Source organism: Epargyreus clarus, unplaced genomic scaffold (genome assembly GCF_041222505.1).
Source record: "Epargyreus clarus isolate Ecla_fem2 unplaced genomic scaffold, WU_Ecla_fem_2.2 ptg000001l, whole genome shotgun sequence".
NCBI classification, from domain to species: domain Eukaryota; kingdom Metazoa; phylum Arthropoda; class Insecta; order Lepidoptera; family Hesperiidae; genus Epargyreus; species Epargyreus clarus.
Genome location: NW_027332209.1, coordinates 314,493 through 330,971, shown reverse-complemented (window position 1 = coordinate 330,971; position 16,479 = coordinate 314,493). Strand labels below are relative to the sequence as shown.

Genomic DNA, 16,479 nt, shown 5'->3' with positions numbered 1-16,479 from the left:
TTTCAAACAGATAAATAAAGGAGATGTTTCAAAATGTATGGGCTCCCGGCCACCTTTTGTACACTATACTAAAAACTAAGAAAACTTGCAAAGAACAATTCGAAGGGGTTCATTTCCTTCAAATCATGTTCGTTTAATTGTTAAAAAACAATAATTTACACTTAAACTTGCAACACAACAGTGGAAAAACATCATGGCGGTAGTGATTACCGTAATAATGTCATCTGTCATTCTATTTTAACTTACTATATACATTATATACTTTTTAATATATTTTTTACGCGAATGGGCGTAGATATATAAATATTGTATTGTATGTATTGAGAAACAATGCCTATATTTGATAAACGTTAATTATATTTACTTTCATAAATCTTGACTTAAAACAAACATACTAAAATATGTACTTCTATATCAATTTATTTTAGTTAAAACATTTAAGTGTGTAAATAAAACAACTTTAAGTACACATTTGATAATATTTTACTTATTCTTCACTTAGATACATTATTTATTCATTTTCAATATCTTCCCTTATCAATATTTTCATCCAATCATATAGCAGGTTCTGTTATATCCTGTGACGAGCTCAGCCTTAACATCAAACAATGTCCATAATGTGAGCGCAACTACCTACGAGTACGGTTTGTTGCCCAGCGATGCAGTTGCAATAATAACTGATTATTTTGTCATCCCAAGAATGTCCTTGTCTTGCTAATGTAATTATCTAAAAAAAGAGAAATGTAAAAAGATTAACTTCTCTAGTTTAAAATTATTAACGATTATTTCACGATTAATACAACTAACTGATGTATATTTTACCTGATGATATTGAATCCTTGTCAACACAATCCACAGCGATCGCACGAAAATCACACGAGTCCATAAGCTGGGTAAACAAGTAAGGTAGAATCAGTCCAAAATCGTAAGCAGCACAGAGCAGAAACATATTCAGGATTCAAATGGAATCTTCTTATCAGTACATATTTATTCAACGTTTACATTGGAGTCCACTATTATATAAAATGTATATATCCACTTTTACACATATCAAATTGACAACTTCTTCTTTTTTAATTTGACATGTCACTTACATCTATAAAACCAGATACTATTTAAAAGGTGGTTTTGTTATAATTATTATAAATAATTAATTAAATTCAGAAAAATGACGGGATACCCAAAACAAAAGCCAGGTTGTAAAGTACTAAGGTAACAATAACTTTACGACAAAAACAGCGAAATACAGAATTATCGACATCCAAAGAGTATAGTAACCTTAACCTATATGTGGGGTACACATAGGTTCCCTGACTGACATCGACAGTTTTGAAAACTTGACATTGACAGTATTCCGCCATATTTAATATTTCAATGAGGAATGCTTATTTTAAATATTTTTAAACAGGAATACTTTAGGTTATCAAAATATATGTGTATTTTTCTTCAATTATACAAATTATTCGTGTTTTTTAGATATAGTGTACATGAGATGGCCGAAAATGAAACATCTCCTTTCAAACGGTTACTCTGTGGCCACGTGGCGATCATAAGTGCGTTATTACCTATCTTTATATATATATTTCTTATGTGCGTGTGTATGTCACTGAACTCCTCCTAAACGACTGGACTGATTTTGATGAAATCTGTTGTGTGTGTTCAAGAGGACTTGAGAATGGTTTAGATTCACAATTTAGTCCGTGGGAAAAGGGTTTTTTAATAAATTTTAAATTTAGTCTTCGCTACCGTCGTAGTTTCAAATATTCTATCTATTTTTCAAACCCGTAAGTGATAAGGGTTGTTCACCCTTAACATTTTTTTATTTATATGGCAACACAACGTTTGCCGGGTCAGCTAGTAAAACTATAAAGACAGTTAAATTACTACCTTGTAATAAAAAAGTAGCACAAAAACGGAGACGATTCCAAACAGAAAGATTTTAAATTCAATTCAATTACAAGTGAATTCCAGAAGCATCTGCCTGTAACCTCGTGGCGTGTTTGTAGTAACCCGTCGTAAAATTAACTACATACATACTTCTAAGTAGATACTCAACTACTATGCTCGTGCCCTTGTAAAAACGTGGACTTGTAAAAACGTGGGACGTGTAAAAAGGCTTGTAAGCAAGGTAGTCTTTAAGAATACCGGGGCCCTGGGCACACAAGAAGGTCCAAAGGGGAGAGGGGAATAATAAAAATCCAACCACGCAGAAAGTGTACAAAAATCTAATTTTTACATTTTTGTGGATTGCGCATGACGCTCTATGACAATATAGGCCATATTATTATTGAGTTAGATCTAACATTTCCTAGTTTAGTCCCCTTCCACATACACAACCAACACTTCTTGCGAGCAAGCAATTAATCCAGCCAACTCGTTTGTAACGCCCGGCGTAAATCAAGGCGATTTATCGTCGACCACTCGCCTAATGGTGAAAGTTGGTGCCGGACCACCGCTAATGCCAGGACCTCGGCTGACGACCCACTTGATAAGTGGTAATGAAGATTAATGGACCGTGGCTCGCAATCAGGAAACTAAAGGAACTCATGAAGTCCACAATGATTGTGAAACAGTTTTAAATATATATAACGAGTGTCCTAGGAATTCGTTAAAGATCTTTATATTAAAAGAAGACGTAAACATCCATAGAAATACGAATAACAGTAAAATAACATTAAAATTATTATCTAGTAACTATAAAATTGATGTTGCAGGTAACCAAGGTTCTTTCTGCAACTCTACTATGCTGTGGAGATTGAAAATTACTTGCGCGTAATGATACGGGTGTACGTCCATGTACCTGTGTGTTTGAGTGTGGGCATGTGTGGCAAGATGGTCACCGATACACCTATTTCTGCCTAATAACAACATTGTTAAGTGCTGTTGTCTTCTGCTTTGAAGGGTATGGTAAGGGAGATACATTTTTTCGAGACATTTGCAAGGGGTAGCGGCGTAGCCGAGCTCACATACGAATATAGGCTTATCTGGGGTTGATTACATGTCTATGGGCGACAGTAGCCACTTCCCATCACGTCAACTGCATGCTAGTCTGCTACTTTTATTATAAGTAATAAAAATAAAATATTATAAAAAAACGTAGGTTTAACTCTGTGTTCGTAGCCAAATCGTCGAAGTGATTAGGTATTCAGCGCTGAAGAGAGCACACTCGTAAAAATCTCGTAAAACCTTGTGAAAGATATTAAACTGAGCCTCGCGGGGTACACAACCCTTTATATACATATAATAAAGCAAGCTGACACTTTGAGTCAAAGTTTGTAGAATTCTTTTTTATCTATCTTTTTGATTTTTAGAATTTTAGATCGTCCTCACATGAAAAGGTATTTACCTAATATTACATCTTAAAGTTTTCAAGTAACTAAGCTATGTAGATAGATAGCTCGATTTTTAGGATGTGAATTAGAATTATTTAAAAAACCAAGGTTATTTAACATAGTTTTACTACGAAGCCATTGGAGCTCATACGTGTCATAGATTCGACTTTTCTATAATAAATGCACCCAAGCGTAGATCATTAGTTTAGACATAAACAGGGAATCATATCAAATCTCATATAAATAAAATTATTCATATAGTACTCTTTTTGAATATCAAAAATCTTCCACCTTTAAGGAAGGTGTTTCACTATGGATAAGAAGCGACGATGGAAACTCCCATATCATATCAAATCACTCAAAATTAGGTGGGTCGAGGCACGCATGAAGATATACATATATAAGATGACTAGGAGCACTATAATTATCTACTTTCTTTTTAAAATGATAAGAGTTTATGTGCCTTACTCGGCCGAATGTTTTATTTTTTTTGATATCTAGTATTTTTCTGGTCATTGGTCGTAGACGTCGAAAATGCGCTTAAGTATACAATTTTCCTCAGCAATAAACTACTTCCTTCTTAGTCGTTCTCAGGACATTGTCAAACTTTCAATCTATGCTATATGCATGCCTTGTCTTGACTAATTTTATTATTTTCATTCTCTTCGTTTATTACACTTCTTACCCTGCCGTCTAATTTATTCGATTTCTTAGTCTCTCAAAGAAAGCCCATTTACGACTATTTCAAAATTCCAGCTCGTGAAGAGCAAGGCGCCATCTCATTCCATCATCGCGATAAATAATATTATGGAATTAGGTATTCAGGGGTGATGTCTCTCCGGTTGTAAAAATCTCGTAAAACCTCCGCGGGATATTAAACTTCGCCATGGCTCATGGGGGTAAACAACCCCTGTATGTGGGGAAGGGAACCTAGCTCTTGAATTTCAAATGAATTTATGTTTTCATGAACAACCTTCAGTAGTTGAAATGCTTAGAGCTGAAGAATTGTGTTTATTTTATTACACGTATTTCTTTCAATTGAAAAATAATAAACCTGCCTGAATACTGGTAGAAATAGTAACTAGTAAAAAATATCTAAATCAACTGATAAAATCCTAAGTATTAAAGGCAGTATTTTTATGCAAAGAAAATTTTATTATCTTACTCGTATAGCCCCTGAAACCTTAAATTCCTTTTAACACGTTTCGTCTGCGAATCCGATAATAACTTCTTCAATCTTTACACAGTAACCAAACTTTGTAAATTAGGGAGTGAGTGATAGGAATTACTGAAAAGACTTACTTTATTGTTACGCAGTTTTTGAAGGCAACCACACTTAGAATAAGTAGAGTTCCTTTTTGTACCTTTGTCGGAACGAACCTGATAAAGCCTCTCTTTAGCCACTTTTCTCTGACGAGCTACTTACTTAGAGCCCTCGTATTAGTCTTTCAGGTGTCATTTTCGCAGGCTTTTAGAGAATAACATATTGTCTTGTTTAGGCTTTAGTACTCGAAACAAAGTAATTTTCTCTTTGGTCCTTTGAGCCGTCCCTCGCCTGACTTTACTTTAAAGTATGAGATGGAACCATTGAATTGCCGTCCTCATCTTTCAGCATCAATCCGCTATTAATTTCGGCGATGATGAAAGGAATTACCCATTAAAAACTTAAAAAACACCGCGTAATCAAAGGGAATCTCTATGGGCGCGCGGTGAGTGCATCCTTATGATGTCCCCGAGATATTCTGTGACAAGTTTTACCACAACGAGTATTGTTGCTCACATTCTGGTAAAAGGAAATCTTTAGAAGTACGAAATTCGATGGCGTTACGTCAGAGAGCACTCGCGGTAATGGTAAGGCTGGGGACACACTTGCTGTGACGAACGTTGACGCAAATGAAACGGTTAAGCCTTTTTGGTTCACTGAAATTAGGTTTTGTTCAAATTATTTTCAACCATGACTTTATCAGCTTGTTATATATACCTATATTCTTTATTATTTATAACAAATGATTGTTGCAAAACATAAAATTGAATATGTGATGCAGTTTTTGAGAAGTATGGATGCTGAAATTCCTTCCAAATTGCAATGTAAAGTGATAATATTTATTCCTTTTTATATAAATCTCCAATCAATTAAACCAATCAATCAATCATCGGTAATTATTACACTCACTGAATCAGATTGTAGTACAGTTAGTTACAAAAAAATATGACATTTTGTCCAGGCTTAAGTTAGCGTTAAGCGTGCGTCAACGCTGCGTTGCCCCGCCTAGTGTGGCAGCACCTTAACAATGGTGGTGTCATTTTCCGAGATAAAAGAGTGATGCACAAAGCAAGTGTATAATAGGCGAATAATTCAGTAAGGTGCACTCTGGATGCATTACTATCCATCTGGCAATCTCTCCGCACTTTGATGTCGCCGAGGGCTCGTCTCCAATTGTGATGAATTAAATCGAAAGAGATATTCAAATGTGATTATTTTTAATGTGAAAGTGATTTGAAGGAAACGTTCGGCGCGAAAAGTTAAGTGAGCCTTTGTAACGCCGCCCTACAAGACAATTGATCGCGCTTTGAAAGTACCTACTTGTTTATTTGTTATTTTAATCTTCTTTTTTTATTTTTTGGGTTACAAGTAAAGTTGTAATTTTAAGTAAATAACGTAATATGGCATGAGTATAAGCAGATATTTTATGAAGTGGGTAATGAGTTCATTAAAGAAAAATTAATCCATAAATCGAATGTAAGTATCGTTTGCTGGTTATTATCGATTTATAAATCCTTAAATTTAACTGAAATATGACGACAAGTAAGCTGAATAACCAAATGAAAATATTCAAAATAATAAATTCGTTAATTAAAAGTTGCATTAATTTTATTGTACCAGCTGCCTCATGAGATTTCGATGCAAAGGAGAAGTTTCGCCCAAGACCGACTTTAGTCACTTTAATCATATTCCACTATATTATCCTTTGACATCGAAAATAAAGAAAATTAAAACAATGAAAATAGAGAAATAGAAAACGACTCTACACGACAACATTGAAATGAAACAAGTACGAGTAAAAAACGAATGAAGTTGTTCCAAAAAGTAAAAGTAAAATGAACTTATTAAAAGCAAATACTTTCGTAAAATCCTTCCGTAATCGTAGGGGAAAATTGAAGGCAGTATCTACCCCCTGCACCTCAGTGTCGATACGCTAGCATTAATTGATTATTAGAAACCTTTGATCATGTCAAGGGTAGTGACGTAAATGTATAATGACGTAAGAGCTATCCAATGCCCTTAAGTTTTAAATTTAGTATTCATTTTACACCACTCTTACGTGAAAGGAAAAATAATGAGATAACATGAAAAGATGTACTTATGTGTACCTGAAATAAGGAAAATTTAAAACCTTTCATATGTATTTAAATGTGCATATCTAAAGTATGGCAATTTAAATTATAACAGCTATTAATCATTATTGTTAAAGGTATGTCGTAGATTGAAAAATATCGATGCCTGAAAATAATATATTTTTTCAGATGATTTATTTTGTATCTTTGAATCGCACTTAGTGTCACGTTTTATGTAAATCATAGCCGATATAGTGGTTACTTCCTTGCGTTTAAGGGTATGTTAAGCCGTTGGTCCCAATTTTTATTATTTAATAGTACACGTGAGCCGTTTGACACATTGGTAATGGGTTGTCACTGCATTCTTCCACCTACACAGCGTAGTTACAAAGTGGAAGAATTATTTGTGGTTCAACACTGAGGAACCGCTTCCAAACCTCTGCCTTATGTAACAACAATGTTAAATGATGCAGTGTTCTGGTTTAAAGGTGTGATAAGGGAGACGTTCCAAAGTCTTCAGGGGTAAACCCATCTGTAACCGTTACTATCTGGGGTTGATTAACATTATACAGGCGGCATTGACCTCCTATCATTTTATGCCTACAACTCTACAAACGTATCCATCGGACTCTACATCACCCTTCGCCCAACTCCCCGCTCTACAAGCCAGGTCAGCTCAAAAGGCTACTGCGCTACATAAAGCAGCTCGAATGCGTACATAATAAAGAACAATATTTTCCGGGCGCGCGTCTAAATATGTACACTCAGGTAAAAACTGAGTGGAACTGAGTACATAATTAATATGTAAGCGCAAGGCAGCCCTTTAAATCTGCCTTAATCAAGGCTTAGACAATACGGCGGCCATCTTGGGGGCCGACCCCTCCCCTCTCCTCGGGCGCAGTGCGCAGGCTTAGGGGGCAAGTAAGGCTTCGTGCATATCAACGAAAACGTGCTTAAAGTTGCGTTGATGACTTAATGTAGTCGTTGAGTTGTTTGGGTACTTTTTGTTTGTTTTTGATTTGGTTTTGGATTTTTATAAGGTTTTTATATAAATCTCCAATCAATTAAACCAATCAATCAATCATCGGTAATTATTACACTCACTGAATCAGATTGTAGTACAGTTAGTTACAAAAAAATATGACATTTTGTCCAGGCTTAAGTTAGCGTTAAGCGTGCGTCAACGCTGCGTTGCCCCGCCTAGTGTGGCAGCACCTTAACAATGGTGGTGTCATTTTCCGAGATAAAAGAGTGATGCACAAAGCAAGTGTATAATAGGCGAATAATTCAGTAAGGTGCACTCTGGATGCATTACTATCCATCTGGCAATCTCTCCGCACTTTGATGTCGCCGAGGGCTCGTCTCCAATTGTGATGAATTAAATCGAAAGAGATATTCAAATGTGATTATTTTTAATGTGAAAGTGATTTGAAGGAAACGTTCGGCGCGAAAAGTTAAGTGAGCCTTTGTAACGCCGCCCTACAAGACAATTGATCGCGCTTTGAAAGTACCTACTTGTTTATTTGTTATTTTAATCTTCTTTTTTTATTTTTTGGGTTACAAGTAAAGTTGTAATTTTAAGTAAATAACGTAATATGGCATGAGTATAAGCAGATATTTTATGAAGTGGGTAATGAGTTCATTAAAGAAAAATTAATCCATAAATCGAATGTAAGTATCGTTTGCTGGTTATTATCGATTTATAAATCCTTAAATTTAACTGAAATATGACGACAAGTAAGCTGAATAACCAAATGAAAATATTCAAAATAATAAATTCGTTAATTAAAAGTTGCATTAATTTTATTGTACCAGCTGCCTCATGAGATTTCGATGCAAAGGAGAAGTTTCGCCCAAGACCGACTTTAGTCACTTTAATCATATTCCACTATATTATCCTTTGACATCGAAAATAAAGAAAATTAAAACAATGAAAATAGAGAAATAGAAAACGACTCTACACGACAACATTGAAATGAAACAAGTACGAGTAAAAAACGAATGAAGTTGTTCCAAAAAGTAAAAGTAAAATGAACTTATTAAAAGCAAATACTTTCGTAAAATCCTTCCGTAATCATAGGGGAAAATTGAAGGCAGTATCTACCCCCTGCACCTCAGTGTCGATACGCTAGCATTAATTGATTATTAGAAACCTTTGATCATGTCAAGGGTAGTGACGTAAATGTATAATGACGTAAGAGCTATCCAATGCCCTTAAGTTTTAAATTTAGTATTCATTTTACACCACTCTTACGTGAAAGGAAAAATAATGAGATAACATGAAAAGATGTACTTATGTGTACCTGAAATAAGGAAAATTTAAAACCTTTCATATGTATTTAAATGTGCATATCTAAAGTATGGCAATTTAAATTATAACAGCTATTAATCATTATTGTTAAAGGTATGTCGTAGATTGAAAAATATCGATGCCTGAAAATAATATATTTTTTCAGATGATTTATTTTGTATCTTTGAATCGCACTTAGTGTCACGTTTTATGTAAATCATAGCCGATATAGTGGTTACTTCCTTGCGTTTAAGGGTATGTTAAGCCGTTGGTCCCAATTTTTATTATTTAATAGTACACGTGAGCCGTTTGACACATTGGTAATGGGTTGTCACTGCATTCTTCCACCTACACAGCGTAGTTACAAAGTGGAAGAATTATTTGTGGTTCAACACTGAGGAACCGCTTCCAAACCTCTGCCTTATGTAACAACAATGTTAAATGATGCAGTGTTCTGGTTTAAAGGTGTGATAAGGGAGACGTTCCAAAGTCTTCAGGGGTAAACCCATCTGTAACCGTTACTATCTGGGGTTGATTAACATTATACAGGCGGCATTGACCTCCTATCATCAGGATAACTGCAAGCTCGTTAGCTACTTCTGTAATAAAAACAAATATGGATGTTGCTTGCAGGTTTTAAGTTGTAAGGAGAGACTATGACCAGAAATTAAATAAAAATAGAGAAATATATTTATTAGTCATTTGCTGTATATAAGTCTTAGGAAAGCAAAGAAATGGCAACACATGTGTGATCAAATCCAGCTAGGAGTTTTCTTGGACTCCTTACAAGAAACAGTGAGATGTTACACAAGCTCATGCTCTTCACAAGACATGTGGTCACCACTAAATAACATCAATAAAGTAAATTCAAGTATGCTCTTCAAACTGCCTCTTTGTTGAGTTTTTCTTTGCCCTACCCTTTAATACCAAGTCCATATATAAGTATTTTATACCTAGTTTTATAAATAAAGATTTGAATTGCGACATAATCCTTCTACATAATACTTCTTCGTTGATCCCATGATATCATCATACTATTATTTTAATCTTTTCGAGATTGAACCAAAAATAGCAAATGTAAATTTCAGGTGAAACATAAAGGAAGTCATTGAACATAAACTAATAATTTTACTAATATTATTATTATATTAAACTACTTATTTACTCATTATCTTATATATAAAATTCTCGTGTCACAATGTTAGTTACCGCACTCCTCCGAAACGGCTTTACAGATTCTCACTTAATTTTATATGCATATTCGGTAGGTCTGAGAATCGATTACTATCTATTTTTCATACCCCTAAGTGACAAGGGTTATTCACCCTTAACAATTTTTTATTTATATGGCAACACAATGTTGGCCGGGTATACTAAATTATTTATTTATTCATCATCATTATATAACACGTAATGATAGTAAAATATTCATTATTGTGATATTTTTACCATAAATTTCCTTGCCATTTCTTGTAAAGCAGACAAGCTTTTGAAGAATAACAACCCATTATTTATTATATATTTTCCTATGAAAGGGTTTGTTATTATTAGGTATTATGAAATACAAATTTATATTGGATTTTAACGTTATTTTAAATTATTGATTGCTCAATATTTTGTGTTTAAATTTGTAGTAAAACTATTTGATTGAACTATATTACCTATTTTGTTACTCTACACGCTTTTCAAAAACTTCAAGCCAGCTCAAAATACTAAAAATAATTGTATAAAATTAATACAATTTTTTGTTTTAAACACTATTTATAAATGATTATCCAGTAAGTATTTTATGCCTACAACTCTACAAACGTATCCATCGGACTCTACATCACCCTTCGCCCAACTCCCCGCTCTACAAGCCAGGTCAGCTCAAAAGGCTACTGCGCTACATAAAGCAGCTCGAATGCGTACATAATAAAGAACAATATTTTCCGGGCGCGCGTCTAAATATGTACACTCAGGTAAAAACTGAGTGGAACTGAGTACATAATTAATATGTAAGCGCAAGGCAGCCCTTTAAATCTGCCTTAATCAAGGCTTAGACAATACGGCGGCCATCTTGGGGGCCGACCCCTCCCCTCTCCTCGGGCGCAGTGCGCAGGCTTAGGGGGCAAGTAAGGCTTCGTGCATATCAACGAAAACGTGCTTAAAGTTGCGTTGATGACTTAATGTAGTCGTTGAGTTGTTTGGGTACTTTTTGTTTGTTTTTGATTTGGTTTTGGATTTTTATAAGGTTTTTAAGCTCAAAATTCAAGTTGTGTATCTATCAAAAATTATATCATAAATTGCAGTAATATATTTTATTAGAAACGATTGTAACAGTAAGACTTTAGAGAGGCATGCAGGCACATTCAAAATCCTCAAAAACACATTTTTATTATTTTGACGTTTTGCTCTATTTTTTTTTAAATTATCAATATGTAACAATAGTTTTAAAATTAGTCTAATAAATAATGTGTAAATAAAATATTTAATTAATATTTACAATAATTTCCTGTCCACTGTCTTCATCGCGCATACAATGCACAGTAGGTAATTTAATGTGAACATCACTAAGAGTTAATGTCATAATATGTCTTTTCTAAATAGTTGTCTGTACATACTCTGTCCCTTTGTTTGTTATTATTGGATGTTTTGGTACAAGCCTGCAGTTTTCTATATGACAATTTCTATTTTCTATATGATTTCCTTTGCGTTCATTGACTGACCTCTACTAAAATCGTTACTCAAGCTTTCTCAAGGTGGGTTATGTTTAAATTCTCACAGTAAACATGAAATTATATGCTTCGAATTTAGTTGTGAAAAGAACATTCTAAAAAATTAATACCAAATAATAACAAGTAAAGCTATATAGGTACATATAGCTAGCCTTAATCGATTTAGCAATTGGTATTTTGTCAATTAAACATCATAAAAAATACAGACGAATAGAAAGTAATATAGGTAGTTCATCAATTACCCTTATGAAACGATTACAAAATACTTTATAAAATTTGTAATACATTACCAATTATTACGTCTGAATCCAAGCATAAATCTTATTAATAAGTTGTTTTAGGAATAAGATAGGATTGAGTTGCCATGTTTTTATAAAATAAGAAAGAGCATGATGGCGCCCTAGTTAATCGTTGTGAAGAGAGGGATACTTGCTAATTCTTATCTAACCAACAATTTTATACACGAAGAGGATATCTTTACCTGAGACGTTGCTACGACCAGTATACGGTACAGTATAGTACAGTACAGGTCTGTGGACCAATAGATGTCAGGGTCTATAACACACGACTACTCCAAATTTCAGTTCATTTGATAATGTGGAAAAAAATAAACAATACAAAAAAAAATCCCGGCTGCTTAAGCGTCTTTGCCACTCCTACAATTAAAACTAATCCAATTACACCGCATAGGTCATCCGTCAAGTCGTTTAAACTGCATCTGCCAAAGAATACATACTTCCGAAAAAACATTACCTTCCGTAGTTGGGTAAAAGGCAATTGCAAGACTTAACTCATACAAAGTGAATAAAACATTGTAAAAGATTTAAATAGATACTAAGATGACATACTAATTTTATAAAGTAGGGATAATCCCTTGAAAATGTATCAGTGTGTCCTCGCCCTTAGGGAGCGCAGGCAAATTAATTAAATCGGTGCACCCTCTATTGTGGGTGTTCCTGGCGAGTGGCTGGTGCTGTCTTTTATTTTTCTTTTATCTTTTATTTCTATCTATATTGAGTTGTACGTTTATTTGGTGGTTTGAAAAAATCAAAATATTATCATATTTCTGAAATATATATTGAATTTACTGATAAATTTTGTTTACTCTTTCAACTTTATAAAAGTTTCTAATAACAATTTTAAAAGAGAAATATTTCTGATAAAGGTTTTATATATGGTTTTATATATGATAATGTGGAACCATATACAGGCCAAAAAGGATCGTACAACCCTGGGTATGTATTTCCACTGCAGGGGCATTACCATCACCTTGCCCAATTATAGCAGTAGAAAGAGCTACTTCGCCGTGGGTAGAAGAATCTAAGGAATATTATACGAGATACTCCAAATTAGTTCTCAAGGAATACAAAGCTTCTGTAGTAGAGCTCGGATAGGACTTTATTTCAATTTGTTATTGTCCATGGGCTGCAGTGATCACTTATTATCACCCGTTTGCAACTTCTAGATCATGTTAAAAGACGCTTATAAGAAAAAATATCTTGTGACATTCTTAGATAGTAAGAATATCTTATGTTTAGTGTCACTGTTTGTACATTTTTTAAATATTTCAGTAGATTCCGTATAAGATTCTGATCCTCATAAATCTTTGATTTTTTTCATGATGATAATACATAAGGTAACTATCTTAGTCCTCATAGTGGCAATGTATTTAAGATCGACTGCAGTTTGAATTTCTGGACTTCTGTCATACCTATGCCTAGTAACAAAAGTTTTAAGCGCTGCTGTAATCTGTTTAGAAGGGTGAACTTTTCCGATTACAGCCTAGTCCTCAGGTGTAGCGTGTCTTTGGCTGACATCAGGTAGAAATCTAACCTTATTTGAGGTTGATTAATTATAGATGTCCATTCGCGGCAGTAACCACTTTCTATTAGGTGGATTGCATACTCGTCTGCTACTCCTATATTAAAAAAAACATGCAGATCCGAGCAGCAATGTCCGCATAAAACTGAATGTTTGTTTCCTAATCCAATCCTTAACATATTATAAAAAGAAATAGATTGCAGCCAGAATATTAAAATCTAAATCCAAAGAGATTAAAGCATAACACACGTACAGTATGTGTAGATAATCTTATTACTCGTTAAAGAACCCAGCGGACATGAAAGACACATCCAAATTGAGTTAACTGGTAACATTTTCCTTGTTTATTTAGCCGTCAGCCTAAACAAACTGGTTGCGAACCGCTGTTTCAAATAAAAGGCTCCTCATAAGCCGGCGACAGATTCTTCTGTTCGTCACAAGTGCACAAACGGCCTAACAAACTACAGACCCTATAATAACAAGATAAGATACATTTCAGCACGTTTCAGCATTGTGGGAGTTGTCAAGAGGAGGCTTCCCTCTGAAAAATGAGCATCTCTTGTCGTCGAGATTAAAAATTATACGAACCTTTGTTTCAGCGACGTTCCGTTTTCAGATACTTTGTTTTTAAAACTACCGCTTTTACTTATAGTTTGTGAAACTTTTTAAGTGATTTGTTTTATTCTGTTCCTAGAATATTAATTTGTATATCTATTAAGTGGGTTTTTATTATTTTTGAATGGATGTACCTACAGTCTTTCAGTGTCTATAGGTCGACTTATTTTTGTTTCAAATTAAGATAAGAAAAACATAAAACTTTTTAGGCCATTGAAATATATTTTTTATAATTAACTTTATCATTTGTTTAATTTCTTCTACACCACTAGATAATAGATTTAAAATTATCTATTGGTCTTGTAATACGCACCCACTGCTCCCAAAACAATGAATACGAAGTTGTTTCAAATGTTAATTAATCAACAACCCTAAAAAAAGTAAAATTAAAACAAAAAGCTTAAACCCAAATTAAAATAACGATGCATTAAAATCCTAAACCTTAAAGTCCTAAGCGACTAACTAATAGGACTTTGTTCAAGAGTCGGCTAATTACGTCAACTTAAGTCCGCGGGTGACATGTTTGTTTCTTTCATTCTTTGTTTGTTTGTTAGTAAGGAGGGTGAACTCACCGGGCCGAAGTGGACCGGCGCGCGCGGCTTGCTACGGGCGGCCCGCCTCACTCACCGCGCTCGACTCTTGAACAAAATCATCAGACAACCATATAGCTTTTGTATTTTCAACACTGATATCCCCTCCCCATCCCCTTACGTTCTCGGTTTATATTGGCTAACGTAAATTGAGTACAATTTCGAAAAAGTACTAAATTCCGAAATAGTAGTATGTGTAAGATTCCTAGTTATATGACTTAGGATAATCTTGGCATTAGTCATAATCAGTCATAATAGTGACTTCAATTAAGTAAGTCCTTTTATTAACATAAGAGCCTGCAACATCTTTGCAATGTGTTTTTTGGGTCGAATACATAACTAAATGAAGCACACATAAAGGAACACAGGTTTTACACACATATTGCTAATAACTACAAAATAAGAAACACTACGTACTTACCGTTATTTGGATAACAAATGGAATTTATAACAGTAGATACCTGGATCTAGGTACCTAATAGATTCTATTGCGACATTTATACAATTTTACTCCCTAACTATACTCCTTGACTTTTCTATAAGTTTGTTGGGACAACCAATAATTTGAAAGTGGTAGAACCCTTTGTGGTTCGACTCCGGCGGCACTACCGCCACACCTATTTCTGCCTAATAACAGCAGTGTTAGGCGCTGCTGTTTTCCGGTTTGAAGGGTGTGGTAAGGGAGACAGACTTTTCCGAGGCGTTCCCGCTTAGTCCTCAGGGGTAGCGACGCATCTGTGGCCGACCTCAGGTAGAAATATCTAATCCTATCTGGGGTTGATTACAGATGTCCATGGGCGGCAGTAGCCACTTACCATCAGGTGGACTGCATGCTCGTCTGCTACTCTTATATTATAAAAAAAATGTAATACGCCTGATGGTCACTGGCGCCCATAGATTGCAATCAACTCTAAATATAATTGAACTTCTGTCTACGTCACGAACCATTGCGTTGATAATCATAAGGGCTAAGTTAGAACTCCTCAAAATATGTGTTCTTTTACCACCCACTTGAAACTAGAACACAGTAACGCTAACATTTCTATTGTGACATACAATACATACATGTTCACATGCTGGACACACACTTCTCATTTAAGGGAGGAGATGCTTGAAGATGTTTTCTATTTACATATATAATTGATATAGATGTAGTGATCAATCCTAATTATACTTCCTGAGCAAACAATTTGTCCTAAAATTAAAGTTAGTAGGAGCTTTAGTTAACCGCATAATCCATAAGGTGCATTTACGTCTATAATTGACCTTAAATTTTCTAGATCGTTACAATACGAAGCTAGTTCTGTCTTACCTGCCTGCCCCTGTTATAGTGGTTTCTGTAGCAGATCCCGTAGTAACTCTCCTATGCTATATGAACGACCTATATTTCGTATATATGTTGATAGAATTTCATGTGGTTCCACTTCTCAGGCACTGCTATTTCTGCCTAATAACAACAGTGTTAGAGATGCTGTGTTCCGGTTAGGAGGTTGTGGAAAGTGATACATACTTATCCGAGGCCTTCCAACTTAGTTCCATTGCAACGCATCCGTGTCGAACCTCAGGTATGATTCTAATCTTATCTGCGGTTGAATACAGATGTCCATGTGCTGTAGGCACTTACCATTCGTGAACTTCATGCTCTTTATAATTTATAAATAAGCTATATTAAAAAAGATATATGCTATATTATAAAAATATGACCTTCATGCTGTTATTCTATCCTTTCAATGGTAGAATTTTGTAGATTGGACATTGAATCAAGTCGATCATAAACT

The 16,479-nt window shown here is 34.6% G+C and overlaps 1 protein-coding gene across 5 annotated transcripts in view; it reads right to left on the bottom strand.

Moving 5' to 3' along the window:
* LOC140742364 (visual system homeobox 2) overlaps positions 1-16,479 on the bottom strand; it is a 133,830-nt gene that overhangs the window by 10,153 nt on the left and 107,198 nt on the right. The gene's annotated exons all lie outside the window — the stretch shown is intronic.